Source organism: Hordeum vulgare, chromosome 1H, assembly GCF_904849725.1.
Source record: "Hordeum vulgare subsp. vulgare chromosome 1H, MorexV3_pseudomolecules_assembly, whole genome shotgun sequence".
Taxonomy (NCBI): Eukaryota; Viridiplantae; Streptophyta; class Magnoliopsida; order Poales; family Poaceae; genus Hordeum; species Hordeum vulgare.
The window spans coordinates 352,179,546-352,204,809 of NC_058518.1; positions in this window are offsets into that span (position 1 = coordinate 352,179,546).

A 25,264-nucleotide genomic window follows, 5' to 3' on the forward strand; every position below is an offset into this window, starting at 1 on the left:
GTATTAGATTTTCAATGCTCATGATAGATCCATCCACAAGAAATCTACTATTGTTCTTCATTGAAATTTTTATGTGGGAATTACAACTTGATATAGATTTGTTGTTGATACTATCACCGTGGGGAATTTCTTAACTTGTCTACCATGTGATGCTCTCAATGACTTGGGAAGTTTACTGGGTCTCCACCTATCATTATATATGAAACATTTGTAACTCTTGAGCATGTTATGAAAAGGTTAGATGCTTTGAAAAGAAAACTCCTACCAAAGAGCATGTTGAAAATTTGGATAAAAGGGTGAAATATCTTGTTAGTTGTATTTGTTCAAAGATAGGAGAATCTATAAAAATGTTGAAAGAGAAACAACCCATAACTAATGAAAGGGTAGTAGAGAGTCGGGAAATTTTCAGTAACTTGAGCATGGCTTTTTCTTCCATTGGAACTATTTAGGAAACTCCTCTTGGCAAGAAAACTACCCAAGCTCCCAAGAACAAGGGTCCCTCTTCTAGGAACAATGTAGATCTTAAGATGATTAGAGCTCACTTCAACTTGAATGAACCTCCTCATATGAAATAATTCTTTAACTTTAACCCTAGGAGTGTAATTTTTGAGAATATGCATGCTAGATCTCTAAGGAATTATGCATGTGTGATTGAGGAGTTGGAAACTAAAGATGACAATACTTGAAATCTATGCTTTATGCCTAGCTAGGGGTGTAAAACGATAACGCTTGTTGGGAGGAAACCCAACGATGAGTGTTTGCACAATTATGCTACTGTTATTATTATGTTTTTATGTTTCAATTAGTGTTTGTGCCAAGTGAATCCTTTAGGATCATGTGGGGTGATAGTTGCTTTGATCCTGTTGAAAAACAGAAAATTTTGCGTTCACTAGAAACAATTCTAAAAATGACAGAAGCGTCGAAAGTGTGTGAATAATTTGCACAACATTAATATACAAATTATGCCATGTTTGTTAGAATCGCTCTTTATGCTTCACTTCATTTTTTTAGCCATGGAATTGCTCTAGTGCTTCACTTATATGTTTTTGAGCACGGTGGTGCTATTATTTTGAAGAAATTTTCTCTCATGTTGCACTCAGATTATTCTGAGAGTTGTTATAAATTTTGAAGAAATCCTCTCATGCTTCACTTATACTATTTTCAGAGTTGAAAAGTTTAAAGAAACTTGTACTCTCGTTCTTCACTTATATTTGTTTGAGAGCTTGTTATTTGCAATGGTAATATTATTGAAATCAAATTAGTACCAAAGTGATAGTATCCAAGAAGGATATTATAAAAAAATGATGAAGATCATTGGGTGTTGAACTTGATTCTTTGCAATAATTTTGCGATATGAAGATAGTGATACGTGAGTTATGTAGATGGATAATTATGCTTTAGTAAGAATATTGGTGTTAAGGATTGTGATTCCCTCTGCATGCACATAAAGTCAATAATTATGCTATGAAATTACATCCTAATTGTGTTTCATTATTCGGTGTTAGTTATGTTTAATGTTTGCTTACGATGGTTTTCGTTCCTTGGTTGGATGCTTCTTAATCTATTTGCTAGCCTTCACTTGTACTAAGCGGAAATACTGCCTGTGCATCCAAATACTTAACCCAAAGTTGTGCCAAATGAGTCCACCATACCTACATATATGCGGTATTTCAACGCTATTCTAAGTAAATTTGCAAGTCTTATCTCTAATGTTCAAAATAAATTTCTATTTTGTGTGCCCGTACTGCTCATGAAGCGGGGAGGGGTTGTCGATATCTTCCATGGTAAATAGGTTATTATCAAGATGAGTGTTTACTCACTTGTCATTACACGAGAGTATGGCGGTAATAGGGATGCCCAGTCCCAAAATGCAAAGAAAAATTATTTTATGTTGTCAAATAATAAATTCCTTGGAAAGTGCTGGTATGGACGGTACGCGTGGATGCGGCTAGCCGTGGAATGTGAAGAATGGTGGAAAAGAGAATAAACTTTATTTCCAGTTTGGGAACCTCCTATGATTTGTTTAGCATGGGAGTTATTGGAAACTCTTAGTCATTTTCGTTGACAGAAAAAGCATACCACCTAAAATATTTTATCTCCAAAATTTTCACTTCGATATCTCGTGCCTCTTCAATTCTCTTCTTCCCTCTACGAAGGGCCTATCTATTTCATTTATGAAATTTTTATTTTGAATTTGAGTCTCCATCTTCTCTTATAAAGCAGCATCTAAGGAACACTATTATCATACTTGAGCATTGGATGTAGCTAATATTTGGGTGTGTTGCATGAATGGTTCAATCATGGAGCATGATGGGCTAGGGGTAGTGTTCTTTAGCGTTGATATTTTGAAAGACTTGGTTGCTTGTTGATATGCTTGAGTGTTGAAGTTTTCATGTCAAATTATACACTATTACTTTCTATCATCTACAAATCCATATGTCCATGCTAAAAATAAAATAATATGATGAACATTTTAGGCAGCATTCCACATCAAAAATTCTGTTTTTTTCATTGAGCTACTCGAGGATGAGTAGGAATTAAGCTTGGGGATGCTGATACGTCTCCAACATATTTTTTTATTGTTCCACGCTGTTATATTATCATTCTTGGATGTTTTATGATCTTTTTCTAGCAACTTTATTTCATTTTTTGGACTAACCTGTTGACATAGTGCCCACTGCGAGTTGCTATTTTTTTCTATTTTTTTTCTTCACGGAAAATCAATACCACATGAAGTCCAAATGCCACGAAACTTTTTGGAGATTTTTTTGGACCAGAAGGAAACTTGAGGACCGAGGATGATCACCAAAGGAGGCCCTGGAGGCCCACTATACACCAAGGCACGCACATGGCCCCTAGCACATCCTGGTGGGTAGTGGGGGCCTCGGGCATCTCCTCCACCACCTCTGAGATATATAAATACCCAATATTCCATAAACCCTAGAGGAGTCGACGAAAAATCTTTTCAGCCGCCGCAAATTCTAGAAGCCACGAAAACCAATCTAGAGCCCATCCCGAAGAGGAACACGATCATGGAGGGATTCATGATCACCATTGGTGCTCCTCTAATGATGTGTGAGTAGTTCATATCAGACCTATGGGTCCGTAGGCAGTAGCTAGATGGCTTTCTCTCTCGTTTTTCCTCTCAATACAATGGTCTCTTGGAGATCCATTTCATGTAACTCATTCTTTTGATGTGTGTTTGTTGGGATCCGATGAATTGTGAGTTTATGATCAGATCTATGAAATTATATCCCTTCTTGATTACTATAGCCTTGTATTTATTCTCCGATATTTGGTTTTTTTCTTGCCAACTTGATCTTTTATCTTGCAATGGGAAGAGGAGCTTTGTGATGGATTTGATCTTGCGGTGCTCAATCTCAGTGACACCAAGAGACATGACACGCATGTATTGTTGCTATTAAGGGTAAAACGACGTGGTCTATTCCTACATGACTAGATCTTGTGTACATCATGTCATTACTTTGAAAGCATTACTCCATTTATTCATGAACTTAATGCACTAGGCGCATGCTGGATAACGGTCGATGTGTGGAGTAATAAAAGTAGATGAAGGCAGAAGTCAGTCTACTTGTATTGGACGTGATGCCTATATATATGGTTGTTGTCTTGGATATCGTCATAATTATTTGCTCTTCTATTAATTGCCCAAGAGTAATTTGTCTACCCATCGTTTGATATTTTCTCGAGAGAAGCCAGTAGTGAAACCTATGGCCCCCGGGTCTATTTCAGATCATCTATTTGCAATCTATACTTTGCTATTCGCATTTCTATTTTATTTGCTCTTTTATTTATAGATCTATATTATCAAGAAACCCAAAAATACCCTGCTGCATTTTATTTGCCATCACTTTACATGCATCTATCAATCTATACTTGTACTTTACCCACGAGTGATTGACAACCCTACACGCGTTGGGTTGCGAGGATTTGTTAAGATACTGTTTTGTGCATCCCATTACAGGATCATGAAGTGACTATTTTGCATCCCATATTTTCACTATGTCTGAGACTAATTTTTTAAATGTCTTCAACTTGTCTTGATGAATGCCATTGTTGGAGAGGTCTTATGAATATGGCAAGTAAACATGACTTCCTATTCATAATATATGCTATTACAACATTCCTTTTCTTTCCATGAAAACTTCATGTAGCATTTTTAAAAGTTGGCCTCAACATGTTATTGCAATGTTTCCCGTCGTATAAAATTATGACTTCCACTAAGTTCCTAATCTGGACACAAACTTTGCATCTTGCTAAAATCATATCAGTTCATCCATGATGCCTAGGTAAATGGTCTTTATATGTTTTGTGAAGTATGTCTTGTGTACTACAACATCGTGCCCGTCGTTTTAATGTTAGCATCCCATAGCATCATGTTTTATTGCTCCCAAGTAGGCATCTCACTATTTTGTTATGGTTGTAACTACAACTTGTGTTGGTTGTTATACTTGAACCGTGGCTCCGTTTTGAAAATGTCATATATGAAACTTGCCTAGAATTTCATGTAGTTTCATAATATGTTCTTGCATCCATGATTTAAATGTTGTGGTTGTTCTTTGCATGCTTTTTTGCTTTCATGCCATGCTAAACTTGTGTTGGTCATATCTTTTAGTCTATAGCTCCGATTTAAATGATCTATATATGTAAACCACGTAGAACGACGAGTAGAATCACATGGTGCATTTTTTTCCTACTTAATAAATATTAAATATGTTTTAGGAAGATCTGTACCAATTTTGAAATTTTCGTATGGGGTCATTTTGAAAATACTATATGTTGTTTCCAGCCACATTTAAATTGCCTAGATAGATAGTTTAATTATCTCTTCTCGCCAGGATAAATAACCTTTAAAATTGTTGGGTACCTAAACAATCGTGAACTAAATATTTAAATGTGGTGTTTTGTAATATATGCAACTTGTTACATATTGAACTTCACTTAATGTGTAGTACTTGATTGTTGTGTCTGCCATGCCATCCATAACTCAATGGACATCCATCATAAATTATTGTGCATCATATCATGAATATGTTGTAGTGTTTACCATGCCATTAGTTTATTTTTGGATCGCTCCTCATTACTAGAGTTCTGAAACCATTTTGAAGTGTGAGTATTCGCTCGAATACGTCCATTCGTCTACTTCACATATTCGTTCTTTTTTCCATGTGGGGTTTCAGGCAAGATGATCGTTACCTTGGCTACCACTACTATCAGTGCTATGATAGTTGTCTCGTTTCTATCGCAATGTATTGCTACCTACCACTTATATGTCAAGCTTCCCAAAATGCCATGATAAGCCTCAAACCCTCCACAACCTAGCAAACTGTTGTTTGGCTAAGTTACCGCTTGCTCAGCCCCTCTTATAGTGTTGCTAGTTGCAGGTGCACTTTGTTCCATGTTGGGACATAGATATCATGGGATATCGCACTACTTTGATTATTTAATTTAATGCATGTATACACTTGGTAAAGGGTGGAAGGCTCGACCCTTTGGCTAGTATTTTGTTCACCCTTGTCGCATTAGTTTCTGATTACCGGGAGGTGACGATGTGTGTTGGAAGTGTTTCCAAGATTGATGTGATCACAATCGCTTGCTCCATCTACCTTCGGGATTAGTGTTAAACCTAAATAACTTTTCTCAAATTCATGGCGGCAACTTGCATCAAATGCACTCGAATTAGAGGAAGTCACTTCTTACTCCTAACATATACTTCATGAATAGACACGAAGACAATGTCTACAAAGTTTCCAACACTAGCTTAATGTCCAACATAAATCATGGAGCAAATGAAAATGTTGCATATGAACTCAACAACAATTCATCAAGATATCCATGTAAATGGATTTCCACAACTATGTGAGCAATATGATATCATTGGTCAGATCAAAGAATATAAAGGTGTATGCTCAAGGAAATCCATGAGTAAGACACCGTTACGAAAATCTTTGGTTCTGAGTTTGATTTGACAATAGCCCATACCCAAATAAAAATTTGGACAAGATAATATTTACAACAATTGATCACAGGAATCAAGGGATGATAATATCATATTTCTTCAAGACTCACACAACAGAAAATATATCCCTTTAAAATGAACTAAGTTTGGCAAAGCTTTTATCTTCCAACTCTCCAAGTTGTTGTTTAGCTTAACCAACTAGTTCGGGGGTATCCAACATGGATTCTTGGAGAAGGGTGTCTTATACGGAAACCAACTTTATCACAAGCTCTATCATAACAGACAGGAAAAACCTGGTAATACTTCCGACAAGATATTCGGAAAATCATGAACCACCGATATGTTATTAAGCTCGGGAACAATCTCGCTTTTCAGGGCAAGATGATATGATCAAAGAGCGAAGGATTGACACAATCCTAACCCATTGATCGAAAATTTTACCATGAAAGATGGACTAGGTGGCACGATCAATCTTTAGAATGGTGGTTCAGTAACCAACACACTAAGAATGAATTTATTGTCCATTAACTACAAAGCAACGATATTGCTAGGAGTATTGATTTCACACATCATGGTTCACTTGTCGATATTCCGGTTACAGCCAACACGGAAACCGAGGGATGAACAATGATAACGAGAAGTATCACTACGTCAAGAGCTCTTAAGAGATGGTGCAATTCTCACGACATTCTTGACAAAAGAGGGTAATACTCCAAGATAGAACACAACAAAAGTTGGATTGGCATTTTGATCTCCGGAATAAAACTACTTTGACCCCATCCAAGAAATGAATGAGGTACTCGAGTTTGCTTCTCCCAGTCATTCTGAAATAGAATAGCTCGATAAACCACAAGAACAATAGGCATCGATGACACGAATGCACAACTACTCTTGACTATCCTCTCATGGATGTAGGTCAGAATACAACTAGATAGGGCCAAATCAAGAGCACATGATTTTCTGAGTTGTGGATGCATCGATTAGCATGTCGAGCGAGTTCAACATAATTCTTCCAGATAACCGATGCAGAAGGGCGGAGTTGGCAGAATCACAATATGGAGTAGAGAACTCATCATGAGAACTCTTGTTATGATCTTTAGTTCACGAAGAATGTCGGGACCCCGATCCTGAGTCATCAGAACCTAGCCTGTAACACATCACATCACTTTGCGGCCTCACGCACGGTAAACTCCATGGCTGCCACCTTACCTTGGTCGGGACCGTTTGCGTCTTTTGGCTCATGTATATGAATATGTTGCTAGCGTTCAAACGACAAAGAACCCGGGTCGACATGACTAGTTATAAACCCCAGCGGTACAACCGTACAGGGACAGGCATACATAACCCAGCAAAGCAGGTGTCGGTTGTCAGCGCGTGTAGACGAGTCGTAGCAAGCTACAAAGACTCCATTACACCGCGTGACATTTCCCCGAGGGGACAGACACAACATCAAAGAAGGATACATGCCGGTCAATCAATGTGTTCCGAGCAGTAGCAAACTACCAAGGCTCGATGGAATCACAAAGAGGCATTTCCCTGTAAAGAGTACTACTAAAGGCAAACAACTAGGTGTCGAATCCCACACATATAATGCATTTCAAACATACACACATTATGCACGATATGTGTAGATACAACATGGCATCACAAAATAACTCTATGACTCAAGCATTTATTAAAGACTCATAAGAGTCAACATAGTATGATATTACAAACAGGGGTCTCGTGACCCGGCACTCAAATCATACAGACAACAAGCGGAAGCAAATCATGTCTGGGTATAGACATCTACTAATAGTGGCTGGAAGAGCCTGAAAAGCTACCACGACCCTACCAAAGGAGCCAGACCTCTGTCTGGGATTCCCCAAGCTATTCCGGTCAACATCGAACACATCGCGTAGAACATTTTAATGAGTCTAAGTCTTCTCTGCAAAAACATAAATAAAGCAACCGTGAGTACAAGGGTACTCAGCAAGTCTTAGATCAGAACTATCTACATATGCATCATGTTTCAGTGAAAGGATTGTGGAGTTTGATTGCAGCAAGCCAGCTTTGACTCTTGGCTAACCTGTACTACGACTACAAGTTCTTTATTTGAGGTGGGATAGTGCACACGAGTCCACATTTCACCAATTCAATACACCACTATGGATCCACTCTCGTCTCCCTACGAGAAGGCCTTCCATAGCACTCACACTTATCTTGCATGTTTTAGAGTATCCATTTAAATTGTCTATGTACCACGTAATGTTTCCAAGTAGTCCATAACCGAGGACGCGGCTATTCGAACAGATTGAATCACCCTGCAGGGGTATACTTCTTCACACACGCTCCCACCACTTATCACCATATGCACGTCATGCATCTCGGCAACCTTCAAGCGGAAGCACTGGCGTGGGTGTCGGCCACGACCGTTAACCACACAAGACCCTAGTCCAGGTTTATCGCCTATTTGAGACTGAACCCGCAAGGAAGTCCGGCTGAGGTTTCCTCTACGGCCCCAAACGATGCGCGCAGGGTTCCCAAGCCCACCATCCGGGTGCCACTTGGTACACTGTGCCACTGTGTATCTACCGTAGTGAAGCCTACCCCGTCGGGCAGAGCTAAACACGGCCGCCAACACTTTTCCTACAAACACCAGAAACTAATTGCAACTCCTGGACAGAGATCTAGGCGATTAATAAGACGAGAGGGTCAATTAAGTATCCCAATGTGTGGTAGTATCTTGCCTTGGATAACACACACAGAACTCAGTTCTTAAGGACGGTCCCAATGAGACAACCCACCATGTACTCCTACATGGCCTCTCATCGCTACCTTTACCAAATCGGATTCACACTTTTACTCTCACACTGTAGGACATGAACACAACCATTCTAATTCATCATGCAGATGGATCAGACCCGACACGACTCTAAGCATAGCAGGCATTGTAAACAAGCATGGATGACTAAGCACAACAAGGCTCAAGCAGTTGCTACTCATGCTAAGTGGTTTCAACTATTTACTGTGACAAAATCAGGTCATGCAAAGGAATGGGTTCAACTACCGATAACATGTACAATTGAATCGTGTTTGTCCTAATGCAGTAAAAGAGAGCAGGAGCGAGAGAGTCGGTTTATTTCAATATGCTCAAGGGGGGTTTGCTTGCCTGACATGTCTGAAGATAGCAATGGGTCTTCATCAATGTCAACGATCACATCGTCGGAAACATCGTTTACCGAGAGGGAACAACACCGGCAAACAAGAAAGAACAACATTACTTCACGGAAATGCAACACTATGATGCATGCTCAAGTCATGAAATGAAAAGTGGCAGGGCTAAAGTGGCTATCATTTCTTAAGTCGAAGTTGGTTTGAATTAGGATCCAAGCATCACTTCAAGCCGGGTATCTTTCCAAGTACCCTTATAATTGATTCGACCTGATGCTCATAACAAATTGTTCCAACATACGTGGGCTTAGTATTTTGAGCTACTGTTTTGCATTGACCAATGTTTGGTCATAACAGTTGAAGTGGAAATCAAATAAGTATCAATTTCCATCTCCAAACTAATTATGAAATTTATCCTATTCACCATATTGCCTATTTGGTAATGTTAATTTTTTCAAACATGCATGAAAATGCCATAATCAGATTCCTTGGATTTTTCTGATACTTTTTCATATATAAATTATTTTCATCCGAGTTATATTTTAATTTCTATGATTTTTACAAGTTTTAGGCATTTTCTGGAATTAATTAAAATGAGAAAAGCTTTATTGCGTCACTGCGACGTCAGACTGGCGTCATCAGTCAACAGCAGCCGTCCGAGGTCAAACCTGACCAGTGGGGTCCACTGGTCAATGACCCAGGGCTTAATCCCGCGTTGAACCACCCTAATGGTGGTTTGACTTACCCGTGGGGCCCTATGTCAGCGTCTCTGGGGAGGCGGTTAGTGGGTAATAGCTGGCCACGTCGGCCCCCACCGGAGGGTGGTCGCCGGCGACCCAGCCCGCGGCGGAGGGCTCGCCGGAGTTGCGTTAAACGCGCTACAGAGCACCAAATCGAGCGGGGTTTGCTGCTATAGGTTGCTGGCGAAGCGCCTGATCGACCAGGGCCATCAGAAGGAGCTAGGGTCACCGGAGAGAGTGCCGGCGACGAGCGTGCGCGGCGGCCGGAAGTCGGACTCGTCGGGGAGGAGCTCAGGGGGACGCTTTCGTGTGGGGAATAGAGGGGAAAGGAGCAGGGGCTCAATAGGGATCCATTTCTAGCATCGAGGAGTTCGAAGAGAGTCGCTGGCCAGCGAATCGAGGTGGGGAGCTCCGGCGACCGGAGGAGGAAGAGGGTGGCGATGGCGACGCTGCAGTGGCTCAGGTGCTCGGAGAGGTTGACGCTGAGGAGCTTCTTGGCGAGGCGGAGCTAATGAGCCGGGCGGGAAGGCGAGGGGTGGCCGGAGACGAGCTAGAGCGAGCTTGGAGATCTCGGCAATGGCGGCAACGAGGGAAAGCAGAGAGAGAGAAGAGGGAACTGGAGAGAGAAGAGGAGGATGAGCTCGAGGGGGTCTGGGGCATCTCCGGGCGAGGAGATGAGGACGGGGGCGAGTAGGAGGTGGCAAGCAGGAGGTGGAGCCGGCGCACGCGCTGCTGCCACGCAACTGCTCGGGGAAGACGACGAGCAGGGGGAGGCCCTGGTGGGCTGGGCCTGCAGGGGCGACAGGTAAGCGTTTCCTTTTTTTTCTTCTATTATTTTCTGTTTTGTTATTTCTAACATTTGTTTTATTTGTTTTGGCTCCAACTAATTCAAAGAAAATAGGTAAACAACTCTGGGGTGTTATTTGGAATATTTCCAACCGCATGTGAAGTTTTCAACATTGTATAAAACTAGGAAGTATTTGAAATCAATTAATTAATTGATTTCAGTGGCTTTTGAGTTTAAAATAAAATGCCAAAAGTATTTTGAAAATATATATCACCCCTGATATTTTCTTTCCAACATTTATCAAAAATGATGGACTTTTATGAAAACCATTTTGGTTCATTGATTTGTCACCACTTTTGAATTGTTTTGCATATAGAGTTGCTAGGGTTTTGTTTTGAAGATAGAGTAGCTAGGATTTTTCTCTTGTTGAACCTATTTGGATGTTGTTTGGTGTTAGGATTTGGTCATCCCCATTTTTAGATCATCCAAATTTGAATTAAATTGATTTGAATGCATTCATGAATGCTTACTGATGCAACTAACTACAATATATAATCTAGGGCTGTGACAACTCACCCCCACTAAACAAGAATCTCGTCCCGAGATTCAAGCGTGGTCGGGAAGAGGAAGAGGGGACACTAAACTATCACAATCTTCACGATCCATTTGCTCCTCTCGAGGACGTTGATTCATCGCCCCATGTTGATCTTGACATCTTTGTCCTTGAGGTCTTCATCTAGCTTGACGACAAAAGAACAGGGAGACTACAGAAGATTCGATCTCCTCGAAAATCAAGCAACTCAAGATCAACTCATAGAATGAGACGTAGGAACGTCCCTTGAGCCGAGACACAACACTCATGATGGAAATGAGGAGGTGAGGCATAAGACAAAGGTTCAATTGGTAGGCAACAATTCCACGCTTAAATAGATGGGAACAAGGTTTCAAAGTAGGGAGGAATTAAGTTGCCCTTCATACCATAACGGGACACCTTAGGAAGGTGACTCACAGTTATTCCATTAAGTGGCAAAAAGAATTACTTTTGATCCGAAGATCATTCAAACTCTTCATACCAGGGTAAGGCAATTCCCATTTAATTGTTGGAGGAATTGAAAGAATGGCATACTCAGTTTGGAAAGAAACTAGGGTTATAGAACAACTCGGCGAACGGATGGCACATTCCAAATATTACCGAGGATATAACCTAGTGTCTGAGCGTGCTCTCAAGAACTTGAGCATTTCCATATGCATCAAGGTTTACCAACATCCGTGCCAAGGATCCTGGTGACACAACATACTACCATCATGAACAGTGATGGAGGATGCAGATGCAAGGGAAGACAACACTTCCTCAGATTTCACCTTAGCTGTGCCAAGGGAACGAAATCTGGTTGATCGACCGAGAGACATTTAGCACTCCGCTTCTAATGTTCTCCTTCATGTACTAGCACAATCATAATTATAGATCATGCTTGATATCTAGCACATCAAGTATATGTCGGAATTCGGGGCATCAAAGGAAGTCCATGAGGAACAACTTCCAAAATAAGTCATACAAAACCTCACGGGGAGATGGCTAAGATTGCTGATACAAGATATTATAATATCAAGTCTTCCGGCTAGATGTGTTAGCCATTACATCACTTTACCGGGTTACATAGAGACCAATATTATAACTCTTGGGGAAAATTCCAACCATTATAACTGCCTGAGATTCAACTCCGGTTGGTGACATGATGCTTCAGACTCAGCATGTCTGAAAAGAAAGTTTGCAACAAAAATCGACGGGATAACGTTGCAAGATTCTCAGGAAATGAACGACGGAGGACAACTCCAAAACATGAGCTGGATTGCAAGACACATGTGAACACACTGCCCAAGACAATGATGACCACATGAAAAGTCTTACAACAAAACACTACCGAGTTCTGGATGGGAACCATCATTGCGGATAATGAAGCCATGTGCAAGTCCGTCTGGTACCTTCAGGAATGGCACTTACCTTCTTTTCCTTAAACAAATCAATCAGTGGCTTGGTGTGCTAGGAGATACATATGGAGTGAAGATGATCAATCTATCAAACCATGGAATACTTCGCACTTGCATGACTGACTTGGGATGATTCCGAAGAAACAAATTAACTTTTCTCTAATTCACGGCGACAACTTGCATCAGACGCACATGAATTAGAGGAAGTCACTTCTTACACCTAACATATACCTCGTGCACGAGACACGAAGACAATGTCTACAAAGTTTCCAGCACTAGCTTGATGTCCAACACAGATCATGGAACAAATTAGAATGTTGCCGATGGGCTCAACAACAATTCATCAAGATACCCATATAAATGGATTTCAACAAATATGTGAGCAAGATAATAGCATTGGTCAGATCAAAGAATATAATGGTGTAGGCTCAAGGAAAACCCTGATTAAGACACCGCTACGAATTTTTTTGGTTCTGAGTTTGATTTGACGATAGCCCATGCTCAAATCAAAATTGAACAAGATAATATATGCAACAATTGATCACACGAATCAACCGATGAAAATATCATCTTTCTTCAGACTCACACAACAGAAAGATATCCCTTTTAAATGAGCTGAGTTTAGGCGAAGCTTTTATCTTCCAACTCTCCAAGTTGTTGTTTAGCTTAACGAACTAGCTCGGGGTATCCAATACGGATTCTTGGAGAAGGGGTTGGTTTATAGGAAAACCAACTGGATCACGAGCTCTATCATAATAGTCAGGAAACAACCTGGTAATACTCCCAAGAAGATATTCGAAAAATCACGAACCACCGATATATTATTAAGCTCGGGAACATTCTCGCTTTTCAGGGCAAGATGATGTGATCAATAGAGCGAGGGATTGACACAATCCTAACCCATGGATCGAAAAGTGCACCATGAAACATGGACTAGGTAGCACGGTCAATCTTAGAATGACGATTCAATCATCATCACCATGAGAGTGAATTTATTGTCCATTAACTACCAAGCAATAACATTGCTAGGAGTATTCATTTCACACATCATGGTTCACTTGTCGATATTCTGGTTACAACCAACACGAAAATCGAGGGATGAACAATGATAGCGAGAAGTATCGCTACATCAAGAGCTCATAAGAGATGGTGCAATTCTCATAACACTCTTGATAAAAAGAGGGTAATACTCCAAGATAGAACAGAACAAAAGCTGGTTTAGCATTTCAATCTACGAAATACAACTACGTTGACCCAATCCAAGAAATGGATGTGGTACTGGAGTTTGCTTCTCCCAGTCTTTCGAGAATAGAACAACTTGACAGACCACAAAATAGAAGACATCGATGACATGAATGCACAACTACTCTTGACTATCCTTTCAATGATGAAGGTCAAAATACAACTAGATAGGGCCAGCTCAAGAGCACATAATTTCTTGAGTTATGGATGCATGGATTAGAATGTCGAAAGAGTTCAACATAATTCTTCCAGATAATTCGTGCAGAAGGGCGGAGTAGGCCAAATCACAATATGGAGTAGAGAACTCATCACGAGCACTCTTGTTATGATCTTTAGTTCACGGAGGACTTTGGTCAGAGATGGTCCATGGTATTGGAAGAATGATATACCACGCACCTTGAGGATTACAGCAAGGTTACTAATAATTCTAGAGGAACTAGCAACACTATCAACAGAGATAAGCAGAATGATCATTGGATTCAGAGACCCAGAAATAGAGTACCTACAAGCTATTTAACATCACGAGATGTTTTTCGAAAATGATGGCCACAACTATCACACTGGAAGACATACCACACATCTAGACTATTGGGTAGTTTTCGGAGTAGCATGTTTTCCTAATACTTCAACAAAACATCAAGGTAATAAAGTACCTCAACACAATTATTAGTGTGCTTTGTCCGGCCAAAAGACATTGGGAAAAAGGAAGGAATTTGCAATCACATCAGACTATTTGGAAACTGTGGAAAACTCGGACAGCATAACGGCTGTACGGGCATGAAATATGAGGCAACCTGCAAGAAAACTAACAACATAACAATTGAATTATTATGGAGACACTGATCCTTGAAGATATCAACTTAATTTCCTATAAGTCTCCAACATAGTAACTCGTCATCCTAATGAATAGATGGGAAAGCCTAACTCTTAAACCCCGTAGAATAAAGAAGAGGGTGCTCGGAATAAGAATGACACAAGGAAAGGAGTAAAAAGAGCCTTACGTTCCCTTCCACAAACAATTCCCTTATATAACTAAAGAGTTCCTAGACTCAACATCGACCAGTTTGGCTTGGTTATTGTTGGGGATATTACCTGTGAGTGACTCGCCCTAGTTGGGCCGGGTTATTCATTAGGCGATTCACCCAAGCAGTTATTTGGGCCTTGTCCTGGCCGGATCAAGGTCGTATGACGGTTTATGATTCCTGGAAGGTCTCCAAGCTTCGGAAGATGGCAACTTAGAGACCACGGGGGTCACGATTGGTAGGAAGGAAAGTATCCTTGTAAACCCTAGGGGTTCGACCTATATATAAAGGCGAGTCCCAGGGGAGGAAAGGGAGGTTAGAATCATCGAGTGCTAGGTCCGGCAAGTTACGCCCTCCTTGTAATCGAAACCACATCAATACAAACCAAAGCAGGACGTAGGCCTTTACCTCCTCACGAGGGGCCAAACCTGGGTAAATCGCCGTGTCTCTCCCGCTTAACCCCTTTGAGTCGCCACCAAGGTGCGATGGCTCCAGTACTAAGTCCTTTCACGAGGACATCTGTCGTGACAAAACCACGACAGTTGGCGCCCACCGTGGGGCCTACGCACGGTGGAGTTGAGTTCTCAAAGGGATCCCTACCAGGGTTTGGGAGTTATGCGACGGGTCTCATGACTCGGAGCCGCCGCAGGATAACCTACATCGACAACCAGCAATGGGGACCTGAAGCGGATTCGATTGAATCTGGTTACAGGGTCCCCTTCGGCAAGATCAACATCTTCATCGGCATGATTGGATCTTCCACGCCTGAGCCGGACACCTCCACCGACATCGTCGAGCCGACGAGGTACGTCCCCCCAGTAATAACGCCAGATCTGACTCGCCCAGTCTTTGTGGGGTTCACGCAGGGTTCGGAGGAGCGAGAACGATCGGCGACTCAGGAAACTACACCGGTCAACTCTGATGACGAGTCATCTATGGGCGACTCAGATTCAATCCGGTCTCTGCATGGGGATTGTCTTGGGGGCCTGTCGCTGGCCATGGACCCTGAAGTCCTTGACCGAACCCGCCGCCAGATCGCCATCTACATGGCAGGGCGACTCAGCCCACGCAAAAACCCTACCGGAGGCGATGGAACCGGCGAGACGTCCAGGAGCCCAGCCGCAGTCCTGGTGGACTTAGCGGCGGAGATCACAAGCCTAATGGCGACTCCCCTCACACCAGAAAACCAGGAGGAGATAAACACTGAACTGGCGAAACTCCGAGAAGTAGTGGCAAAAGCTCATCGGGACGCCGAGATAGAGTCCGCCAGGATCGACACTCGGCAAGCTCAAATTACGGCCGAAAGGATGCGTTTAAACGCCGACAACTGGCGGCTCGAGAGACAGCAGCGCGCGTCCGATGCCGTCCATCAGCGAAGACACCAGGGTCGCCTGCCTCATGATCTCAATCCGACCCACCTGTTCGATACGCCACGAACCCCTTGGGCGGGAGCCGCCCTGGGGGGAGGATCGGGCCGACCGCCTAACCCGCCGGCTCAGCGAGTTGAAGATCATATTCCCCGATTCCGGACGCCTCAAGGCCACTTTTCCAACCCGGTGGATAATGTGCTTGCCGCAATTCGCCATCTGAAATCTCTTCCGATTCACGGCAACACCCCGGCCGAGATAGAAGCAAGGAATGCCATCGAAATGCTGAAGACGGCGGTGGTTCAAAACGCCCAGTTCTCACATAGCCTCAAGAGGTTGCATTCCACCCCTCAGGCAAGTTACGCCAGGAGCCAGCCAGAGGACCAGCCCGCCGTAAACAGCGGGCCGCAACACGTCCCACAGGACAACCCGCCTGAACGAAACCCGCCGGGCCGGGATCTCCCGAACACCCAAGACGCCCCGGCCCTCCTCGTCGGGGGCGGAGGGCGAGTTGGGGTACCATGCTTGTCCCCCGCCCTACATAATGAAAAGATGCCCAAAGACTTCAAGGGACCAAGGAAAGTGCCTAATTATACCCCGGACCTCGAGCCGGCGTCATGGATCGAGAGTTATGAAATCGCCATGGACATGCTCCACGTGAACGAGGCGGTTTGCGCCAGATACTTCACGATGATGCTCGAGGGGTCAGCACGCACTTGGTTGAAAAACTTACCTCCCAATTCCATCCAGTCCTCGGCCGAGTTAAAAGAACGTTTCATCAAAAACTTCCGAGGAACTTGCAAATGTCCGATGACGATCGTCGATCTACAGCACTGCATTCAACGCCCGGACGAGTCGGCCCACCATTGGTCACGGCGGGTTGCAGAAATTATCCATTCGTCAGATGGCATTACGGCGGCTCAAGCTGTGCTCATCCTCGAGCATAATTGCCATTACGAACCCTTGGTGCAAATATTGGGGCGACTCAAACGAAAGGTCCAAGACATGGGCGAGCTGATGGACACCCTCACTAGATATGCTGAGGCCAACGATACCAAAGATCCTGGCGAGGATGGTAAGACTAATTCACCTAAGAAGGGCGAGTCATCCAAAAATCATACCCATTTCTAGGGGCGTAATCATCACAATCAAGGGACCAATGGCAAGCGGAGACCGCAGGAGGAGCCCTCGGACTTAGTCCCAATACCAACGCCAACAACGGCAAGAAGAAGAATCGGGGGTTCAGCGGAAAGAGGCCGCGTAACTATGAAGAGCTACTCAAAGGCCCTTGCCCGCACCACGCCACGGCAGACGGTCCGGCGACTCAATCTTGGGAAAACTGCTTCGTGATGCGAGAGTTTCGGGCGGAGGCGATCCAGAAGAGTCAAAACGATGACCCGGACCAGCGCTAGGAGTAATTTGCTGAACCCAACCAAAGATAGAACCCTTTCGGCGGTTTTCCCGAACAGGGGGCTCAAGGAGGCCCGCAGCCAGGCGGCGGCCAGTACCCGGTGCACCACCAGCGGCGGTATAACCCGCCAGGAGCTTTCCAGCAGCCACCCCCACAGGGGGCTCCGCAGGGTCAGGACGATAATGGGGGCTTTCGCAGCAACCCGAAACAATTAAGTAATGGGAAGTATCATGTTTTCACCACTGATGCGTGCAGGCGTGATAAGAAGGTGAGTCACCGGGCGTACATTGTATCTGAACCGACGATTCCCAGATACCTCCATTGGTCTGAGCAGACCATAACGTGGAGCAGGGAGAATCACCCGCCGAGAGTTGATAACCCGGGCGATCTGGCGTTGGTCGTGGCTCCCCAAGGTGGGGGTTACACCCTATCAAAGTTACTAATGGATGGTGGAAGCAGCATCAATATCCTATACTTTTACACTTTCCAAAGGATGAATCTATTTGAGAAAGACTTGATGCCTTCAATCACGGTTTTCCACGGGATTGTCCCAGGCAAGTCGGCTTACCCCATAGGCCAGGTCAGGTTCACAGTGGCATTTGGAACTGCGCAGAATTATAGGTCGGAGTCACTGATCTTTGAGGTGGTCAAATTGAAAAGCCCCTACCATGCGTTGTTTGGGCGGCCGGCTTACGCCCGCTTCATGGCTCGCCCGTGCTATGTCTACCTCAAGCTCAAAATGCCTGGTCCCAAAGGACCCATCACGGTTGATGGAGACAGAAGGATTGCAAAGGAATGTGAAGAAGGGGACGCAGCTTATGTGGAAGTCGCTTGTGCTGCGGAAGACCTCAAACACCATCGGGCCAATGTTGACCCGGCGGATATATCGCCCTTGAAGAAGCCGACTACAGATTATGAGTCGCCCCTCAAGTTCAAACCAACGGATGACACTAAGACAATCGATTTCGTGCCTGGCGATTCATCCAAGCAGTTCACCATTGGAACGGGTCTGGACCCTAAATAGGAAAGCGCGCTCATCGAATTCATCCGTGAGAATCGGGACATCTTTGCATGGAAACCTTCTGACATGCCTGGTGTGCCGAGAGAATTCGCTGAGCATCATCTTAATGTTGACCCAAAGTGCAAACCCATCCAGCAGTACCTTCGCAAATTTAACGAGGAGCGACGCAAGGTGATTGGGGAAGAAGTCGCCCGCATTTTAGCCGCCGGGTTCATCGTGGAAGTTTTTCACCCCAAATGGCTGGCTAACCCGATTTTGGTACTCAAGAAGAATGGTACTTTTTGTATGTGTATCGACTACACAGACCTCAACAAGGCTTGTCCAAAAGATCCCTTCGCTCTTCCCCGCATCGACCAAATCATTGACTCGGTTGCGGGATACGAACGATTGTGCTTTCTAGACGCTTATTCTGGATATCATCAAATCAAGATGGCCGTGGAGGATCAAGAGAAAACAACCTTTATAACCCCCTTCGGGGCCTTTTGTTATGTGTCCATGCCCTTTGGACTCAAGAGTGCGGGGGCGACTTATCAACGCTGCATCCAAAATTGCCTCCGTAACCAAATTGGTCGCAATGTCCATGCCTATGTCGACGATATTGTGATCAAGACCCGCCAGGGGGAGACGCTACTGGAGGATCTCAAAGAAATGTTCGGTAATCTACGGGTATATCAGATGAAGCTAAATCCCACCAAGTGTGTTTTTGGTGTACCTGCAGGGAAGTTACTAGGTTTCCTGGTATCGGAGCGCGGCATTGAAGCTAACTCGGACAAGATCGAAGCGGTTACATCCCTTGGAAAGTCGGCGAACGTTAATCAAGTTCAACGACTGGCGGGTCGCATCGCGGCCCTAAGTCGTTTTGTGAGTCCCTGGGGGAGAAGGCGATCCCTCTTTATTAGTTATTTAGGAAATCTGATCGGTTTGTTTGGACAAATGAGGCAGACGAGGCGCTCGAAACCTTGAAACGCCAATTGGTTAACCCGCCAGTCCTCGCTGCCCCAACTGAAAAGGAGCCCATGCTTCTGTATATCGCGGCAAATTCCAAAGCAGTAAGTGTGGCAGTTGTCGTTGAGAGAAAGGAGGAAGGGAAGGAATACCCAGTGCAACATCCGGTATATTTTCTCAGCGAGGTGCTAACTCTTTCCAAGAGCGGTACCCACATTGGCAGAAATTGGTATATGGGGTGTTTATGGCTTGTCGAAAACTTAAGCATTATTTCCAAGAACACCCTATCACAGTGGTTAGCTCTGCCCCCCTTGGGGACATCATCCAGAATCGGGAGGCAATAGGACGAATCGCCAAGTGGGTAATAGAACTTGGGCCCCATCACATACAATATACTCCCCGCACATCCATTAAGTCCCATGCCTTAGTTGATTTCGTCAACGACTGGACGGAGTTACAGGCTTCGGAAGAGCGGACTGATCTCAATTACTGGACCGTTTATTTTGATGGGTCTAGGCAGCTGGAGGGCTCGGGAGCTGGAGTGGTTTTGGTATCCCCTCAAGGAGATAAGTTTTGTTACGTTCTCCGACTCATGTTTCCGTGCACTAACAATGTGGCGGAATACAAAGCTCTGCTTCATGGTTTGCGACTCACTAAGGAGATGAATCTAACACGAGTCAGATGCTTTGGCGACTCTGATTTGGTGGCACAGCAGGTTTCGGGTACCTGGGATTCTCGGGACCACATGATGGCGGCTTACAGGCGAGCTGTGTCTGATGTGGCGGGTCATTTTCATGGTTATCAGGTGGATCATATTGATCGGCGCCTCAACGAGGCAGCAGACGCCCTCTCACGACTTGGCTCCCAGAGAAAACCGGTTCCTCCTAATGTCTTTCTGGATATCTTACATGAACCATCCGTGATTCTACCATCGAAGGAGGAATTAGCAATACCAGATCCGGAGTCTCAGCTTGTGGCAGCTCTTCATGTCATGCCGGATTGGGTTCTTCCTTATCTGGCTTATCTCGCTCGGGGCGAGTTATCGGCAGATGAAGTTTTGGCTCGCCAAATCGTTCGGCGCAGCAAATCCATGGTCATCATCAATGGCGAGTTATATAAGAGGAGCGCCTCTGGAGTTTTTCAGCGATGTGTTTCCTCCGAAGAAGGATGCATAATCTTAAATGACATTCATTCCGGAGACTGTGGGCATCACGCCGAGTCACGTTCTTTGGTATCAAAGGCTTTCCGTCATGGTTTCTTTTGGCTCACGGCTCATGGAGATGCAGAAGATATAGTTCGTCGGTGCGAAGGGTGCCAGCGTTATGGGCGGCAGGCTCATGTGCCGGCTCAAGAATTAAGGATGATCCCCATCACTTGGCCTTTTGCGGTCTGGGGGCTAGACATGGTCGGCCCCTTTAAAATGTCCTCTAACAAGAAGACCCATCTGCTCGTGGCGGTTGACAAGTTCACCAAGTGGGTTGAGGCGGAACCTGTTGGAGCTTGCGATGCGGAAACAGCGGTCAAATTCTTGAAGAAGTTGATTTTCCGGTTTGGATATCCGCACAGTATCATTACTGATAACGGTAGTAAATTGTCCCAAGGGGCGATGCAGGAGATTTGTCGTCGAGAACATATCCGACTTGACGTTTCTGCAGTCGCTCACCCACAATCTAATGGGCAGGCAGAACGGGCGAATCAGGAGGTGTTGCGAGGGATTAAACCCCGACTCATGGTTCCCCCGGAAAAAATCCCAGGGTGTTGGGTTGAAGAACTATCTTCAGTGTTGTGGAGTATTCGGACCACCCCGAACCAATCCACGGGTTTCACCCCTTTCTTTCTGGTTTACGGAGCAGAGGCTGTTCTCCCTACTGACATAAGACATGACACATTGAGAGTCGCCGCGTATGTGGAACAAGACAATGAGCGGGCGCGTCAAAACTCTTTGGACGCCTTGGAGGAGGCGCGTGACCTGGCTGCGGCCCGTTCAGCCATCTACCAGCAGGATCTGCGGCGTTATCACAACCGCCGGGTTAAAAGTCGAACCTTTCACGAAGGCGACTTAGTTCTTCGGTTGATACAAGATCGTGCAGGCATGCACAAGTTGTCACCACCTTGGGAAGGGCCATTCGTCGTCAGCAAGAACCTCCGCAATGGCTCTTATTATTTGGTGGATCTCCGGCCCAACCGGCCAACCACAGAGGCTGAGTCAACTCGCCCCTGGAATATTGCCCACCTGCGGCCTTATTACACTTGAGCTCTTAAGCTCTACATTTTGTAAGTTTTTTAGTTTCATTATGAAGTAATAAAGTTACAAATACTCCCTGGCTTGGGGGGTTCTTCATTAAAAAGCAATTGTGTCATCCTGTTGCGACCTTATGAGCCGACAGAATCATGCATTTAGGGTGTGTGCTCGAGCTTTCTGACTCGCCTCATCCTGTCGGGACCTTATGAGCCGACGAATCCTGCATTTAGGGTGTGTGCACGAGCTTTCTGACTCGCCTCATCCTGTCGCGACCTTATAAGCCGACGAAACCTGCATTTAGGGTGTGTGCATGAGCTTTCTGACTCGCCTCATCCTGTCGCGACCTTATGAGCCGACGAAACCTGCATTTAGGGTGTGTGCACGAGCTTTCTGACTTGCCTCATCCTGTCGCGACCTTATGAGCCGACGAAACCTGCATTTAGGGTGTGTGCGCGAGCTTTCTGACTCGCCTCATCCTGTCGCGACCTTATGAGCCGACGAAACCTGAATTTAGGGTGTGTGCACGAGCTTTCTGACTCGCCTGATCCTGTCGCGACCTTATGAGCCGACGAGACCTGCATTTAGGGTGTGTGCTCGAGCTTTCTGACTCGCCTCATCCTGTCGCGACCTTATGAGCCGACGAAACCTGCATTTAGGGTGTGTGCTCGAGCTTTCTAACTCGCCTCATATTGTCGCGACCTTATGAGCCGACGAAACCTGCATTTAGGGTGTGTACACGAGCTTTCTGACTCGCCTCATCCTGTCGCGACCTTATGAGCCGACGAAACCTGCATTTAGGGTGTGTGCAAGAGCTTTCTGACTCGCCTCATCCTGTCGTGACCTTATGAGCCGACGAAACCTGCATTTAGGGTGTGTGCCCGAGCTTTCTGACTCGCCTCCTCCTGTCGCGACCTTATGAGCCGACGAAACCTGCATTTAGGGTGCATGCTTGAGTTTTCTGACTCGCCTCATCCTGTTGCGACCTTATGAGCCGACGAAATTGCTGCTTTTATTTAATGGCATAGCTTTGAGGGTTTTTTACCTTTCTTTCTGATCCATCTGGGAAATATTTGTTATCACTTACTTGGTTTCACATATGCTGTTTTCAAAGCCTAAGTCAGATTGATGATCAGAATTACTTCATCCATGGCGAGTTAAGCATCTTAAAGGAGTCTCAAATATTTCAAAATCGCCTTAAGGGCGACATAAAGATTCTTGCAAAGGGTATCACCAAAACAGTACCGACTTATGAAAAAAGACCTATTACATGGCTCTCAGGCCAAAATCAATAAGGTTTATTCTGCTGGCGCCTTAGGATCATTCTGTTGTGAGCTTTGGCCGACTTCGATTTGCAAGTCGCCCAGTACCCAGTTGCACTTAGCCAGAGCTGCGAAGTCATCTTCATCAGTTAGGATTGATGCCAGGACTGTTTCCAAGTCAAAAGTGTTCTTGGGTCGCCGAGGAGTTAAACTCGTCGTCACAAAGGTTGGCGGGTTGACCTTCTTGTTTTTGCTATCATAATCCGCCTGATACTTTGATAAATCAAGACTTGCTGCAAGTTGGGTTGCTGCCAGCCGGGAGTCCTTGACGACACGTTGATAGTCCTCTTCAACAAATTATGATCCATCGTCTTTAAGCTGAGGAAATCCTGCTGCAACCTCTTCCGGGTTGATCTCTGGAGCATACGCCAAGCAGCGACTCAGGGCAGTCAGAACACCCTTTCGGGCGACTTACCGAGTTATCTCGCCAATCTGAGGGGGAAGTGTGGATAGGCAGCCAAGCACCTACTTTATGGAAGTTATAGGTTCTTTGGCACCTGTCACAGCTTTAACAGTCAAGACATTGTCGGTGTACAGTTGCTCTATCAGCGTGTAAATCGCCTTCAGCATCAGCACGCGGTCTTCTTGAAGGTTGGCGGCTCTCGGACCTGAGTAAGGGGTCATGATGATCAGCGACTTACGATAAGAATTATTTATAAAAAATAAGAGGAGATCAAAAGTTTAAGTAAGCTTACCGAAGACGGCTTGCGTCATGTTGGATATATGACGCTTCAAACCGGACAATTCCTGTTGCACAGTGGCCAGCCTGGCTTCAGCCTTCTCTGCTCTCTTTATGGCGGCATCTTGGTCAGCTTGAGCTCTTTTCAACTCGGCTTTGAGTTTCTCCAGCTCAGCCAAGGCTAATTGATATTTCTCCTGCGACTTAGTTCGGGCATCTTGCTGACCAGATAAGTTTTTCTTTAAATCGCCAAGCGCCGATTCAGTCTGAGCAAGAGTTTCCTGTTGAAAGTACAAAACAAGGGCAAGTCTCAGAACTATTGCAAGCAATATCCCTGACACTTGGGGGCTAATGTATAATTTTTTCTTTTTAGATGAAATTATACAATATCAAGACCTGGCTCATCCTTTTACTGATGACCCGGCCCTTGGGGGTTACTGGTCGCAAAGTTTTTCTAAATTTTTCAAGACCCGGCTCATCCTTTTACCGATGACCCGGCCCTTGGGGCTTACTGGTCGCAAAGTTTTTCTCAATTTTTCAAGACCCGACTCATCTTTTTACTGATGACCCGGCCCTTGGGGGTTACTGGTCGCAAAGTTTTTCTCAGTTTTTAAGACCCGGCTCATCTTTTTACTGATGACCCGGCCCTTGGGGGTTAATGGGAGTAATACAATATAACAAATTTACCTCATGTTTGTTTTTTAACATTCGCAGCAGGCTTTTCTCCATCTCATAGCTCGCCTCCAGGCGACTTGAAAAACCAGAGCAGAGTTCCTTGAACTCCAGATTTTCATACTGAGAAAGCTTAGCCTTGGAGAGTCCAAATTCAAGAATGGCTTGAGAGGAGGATGCCACATGCTTTGACAAAACAGTTGTCGCCGGCTTAGAGAAACCGGTACCAGTAATAACCACAGCATCTGGGTCTTCTGTTGTCATCAATGGACTTGGCGGCTTAGGGGCATCCATTGTTTCCTTGGGCGAGTCAAGAAGATCCATTTGATTTTCAGGCTCGGCTTGGTCCGGGTTGTCCTGGATCGGCGCTGATTCTTTGATGGGTTCTGAAGTTGAGATAGGAGTTGACCCGCTGGTTTTCCTTTTCTTGGCCTGTGCCCTAAAAGAAGGGAGAAGCACATTAAGGAACTGAAAGTTCATTACCCTCAGGATTCAAAGCAAGATTATCAAAAGACTTACCCTAGAACTCGAATCATTGGTGGAAGTGTCGACATCACTGAGTCGCCAGATGTAGGAGGAGAGTTCTGCAAGAACTATACGTCAATAGTATAGGCGGGTTACAGGCGTGATTCAAAAAGACATGAAGAATTGTCATTCATAAAATACCTCATTTGGTTTCCTCTTGTTCGTTGTTG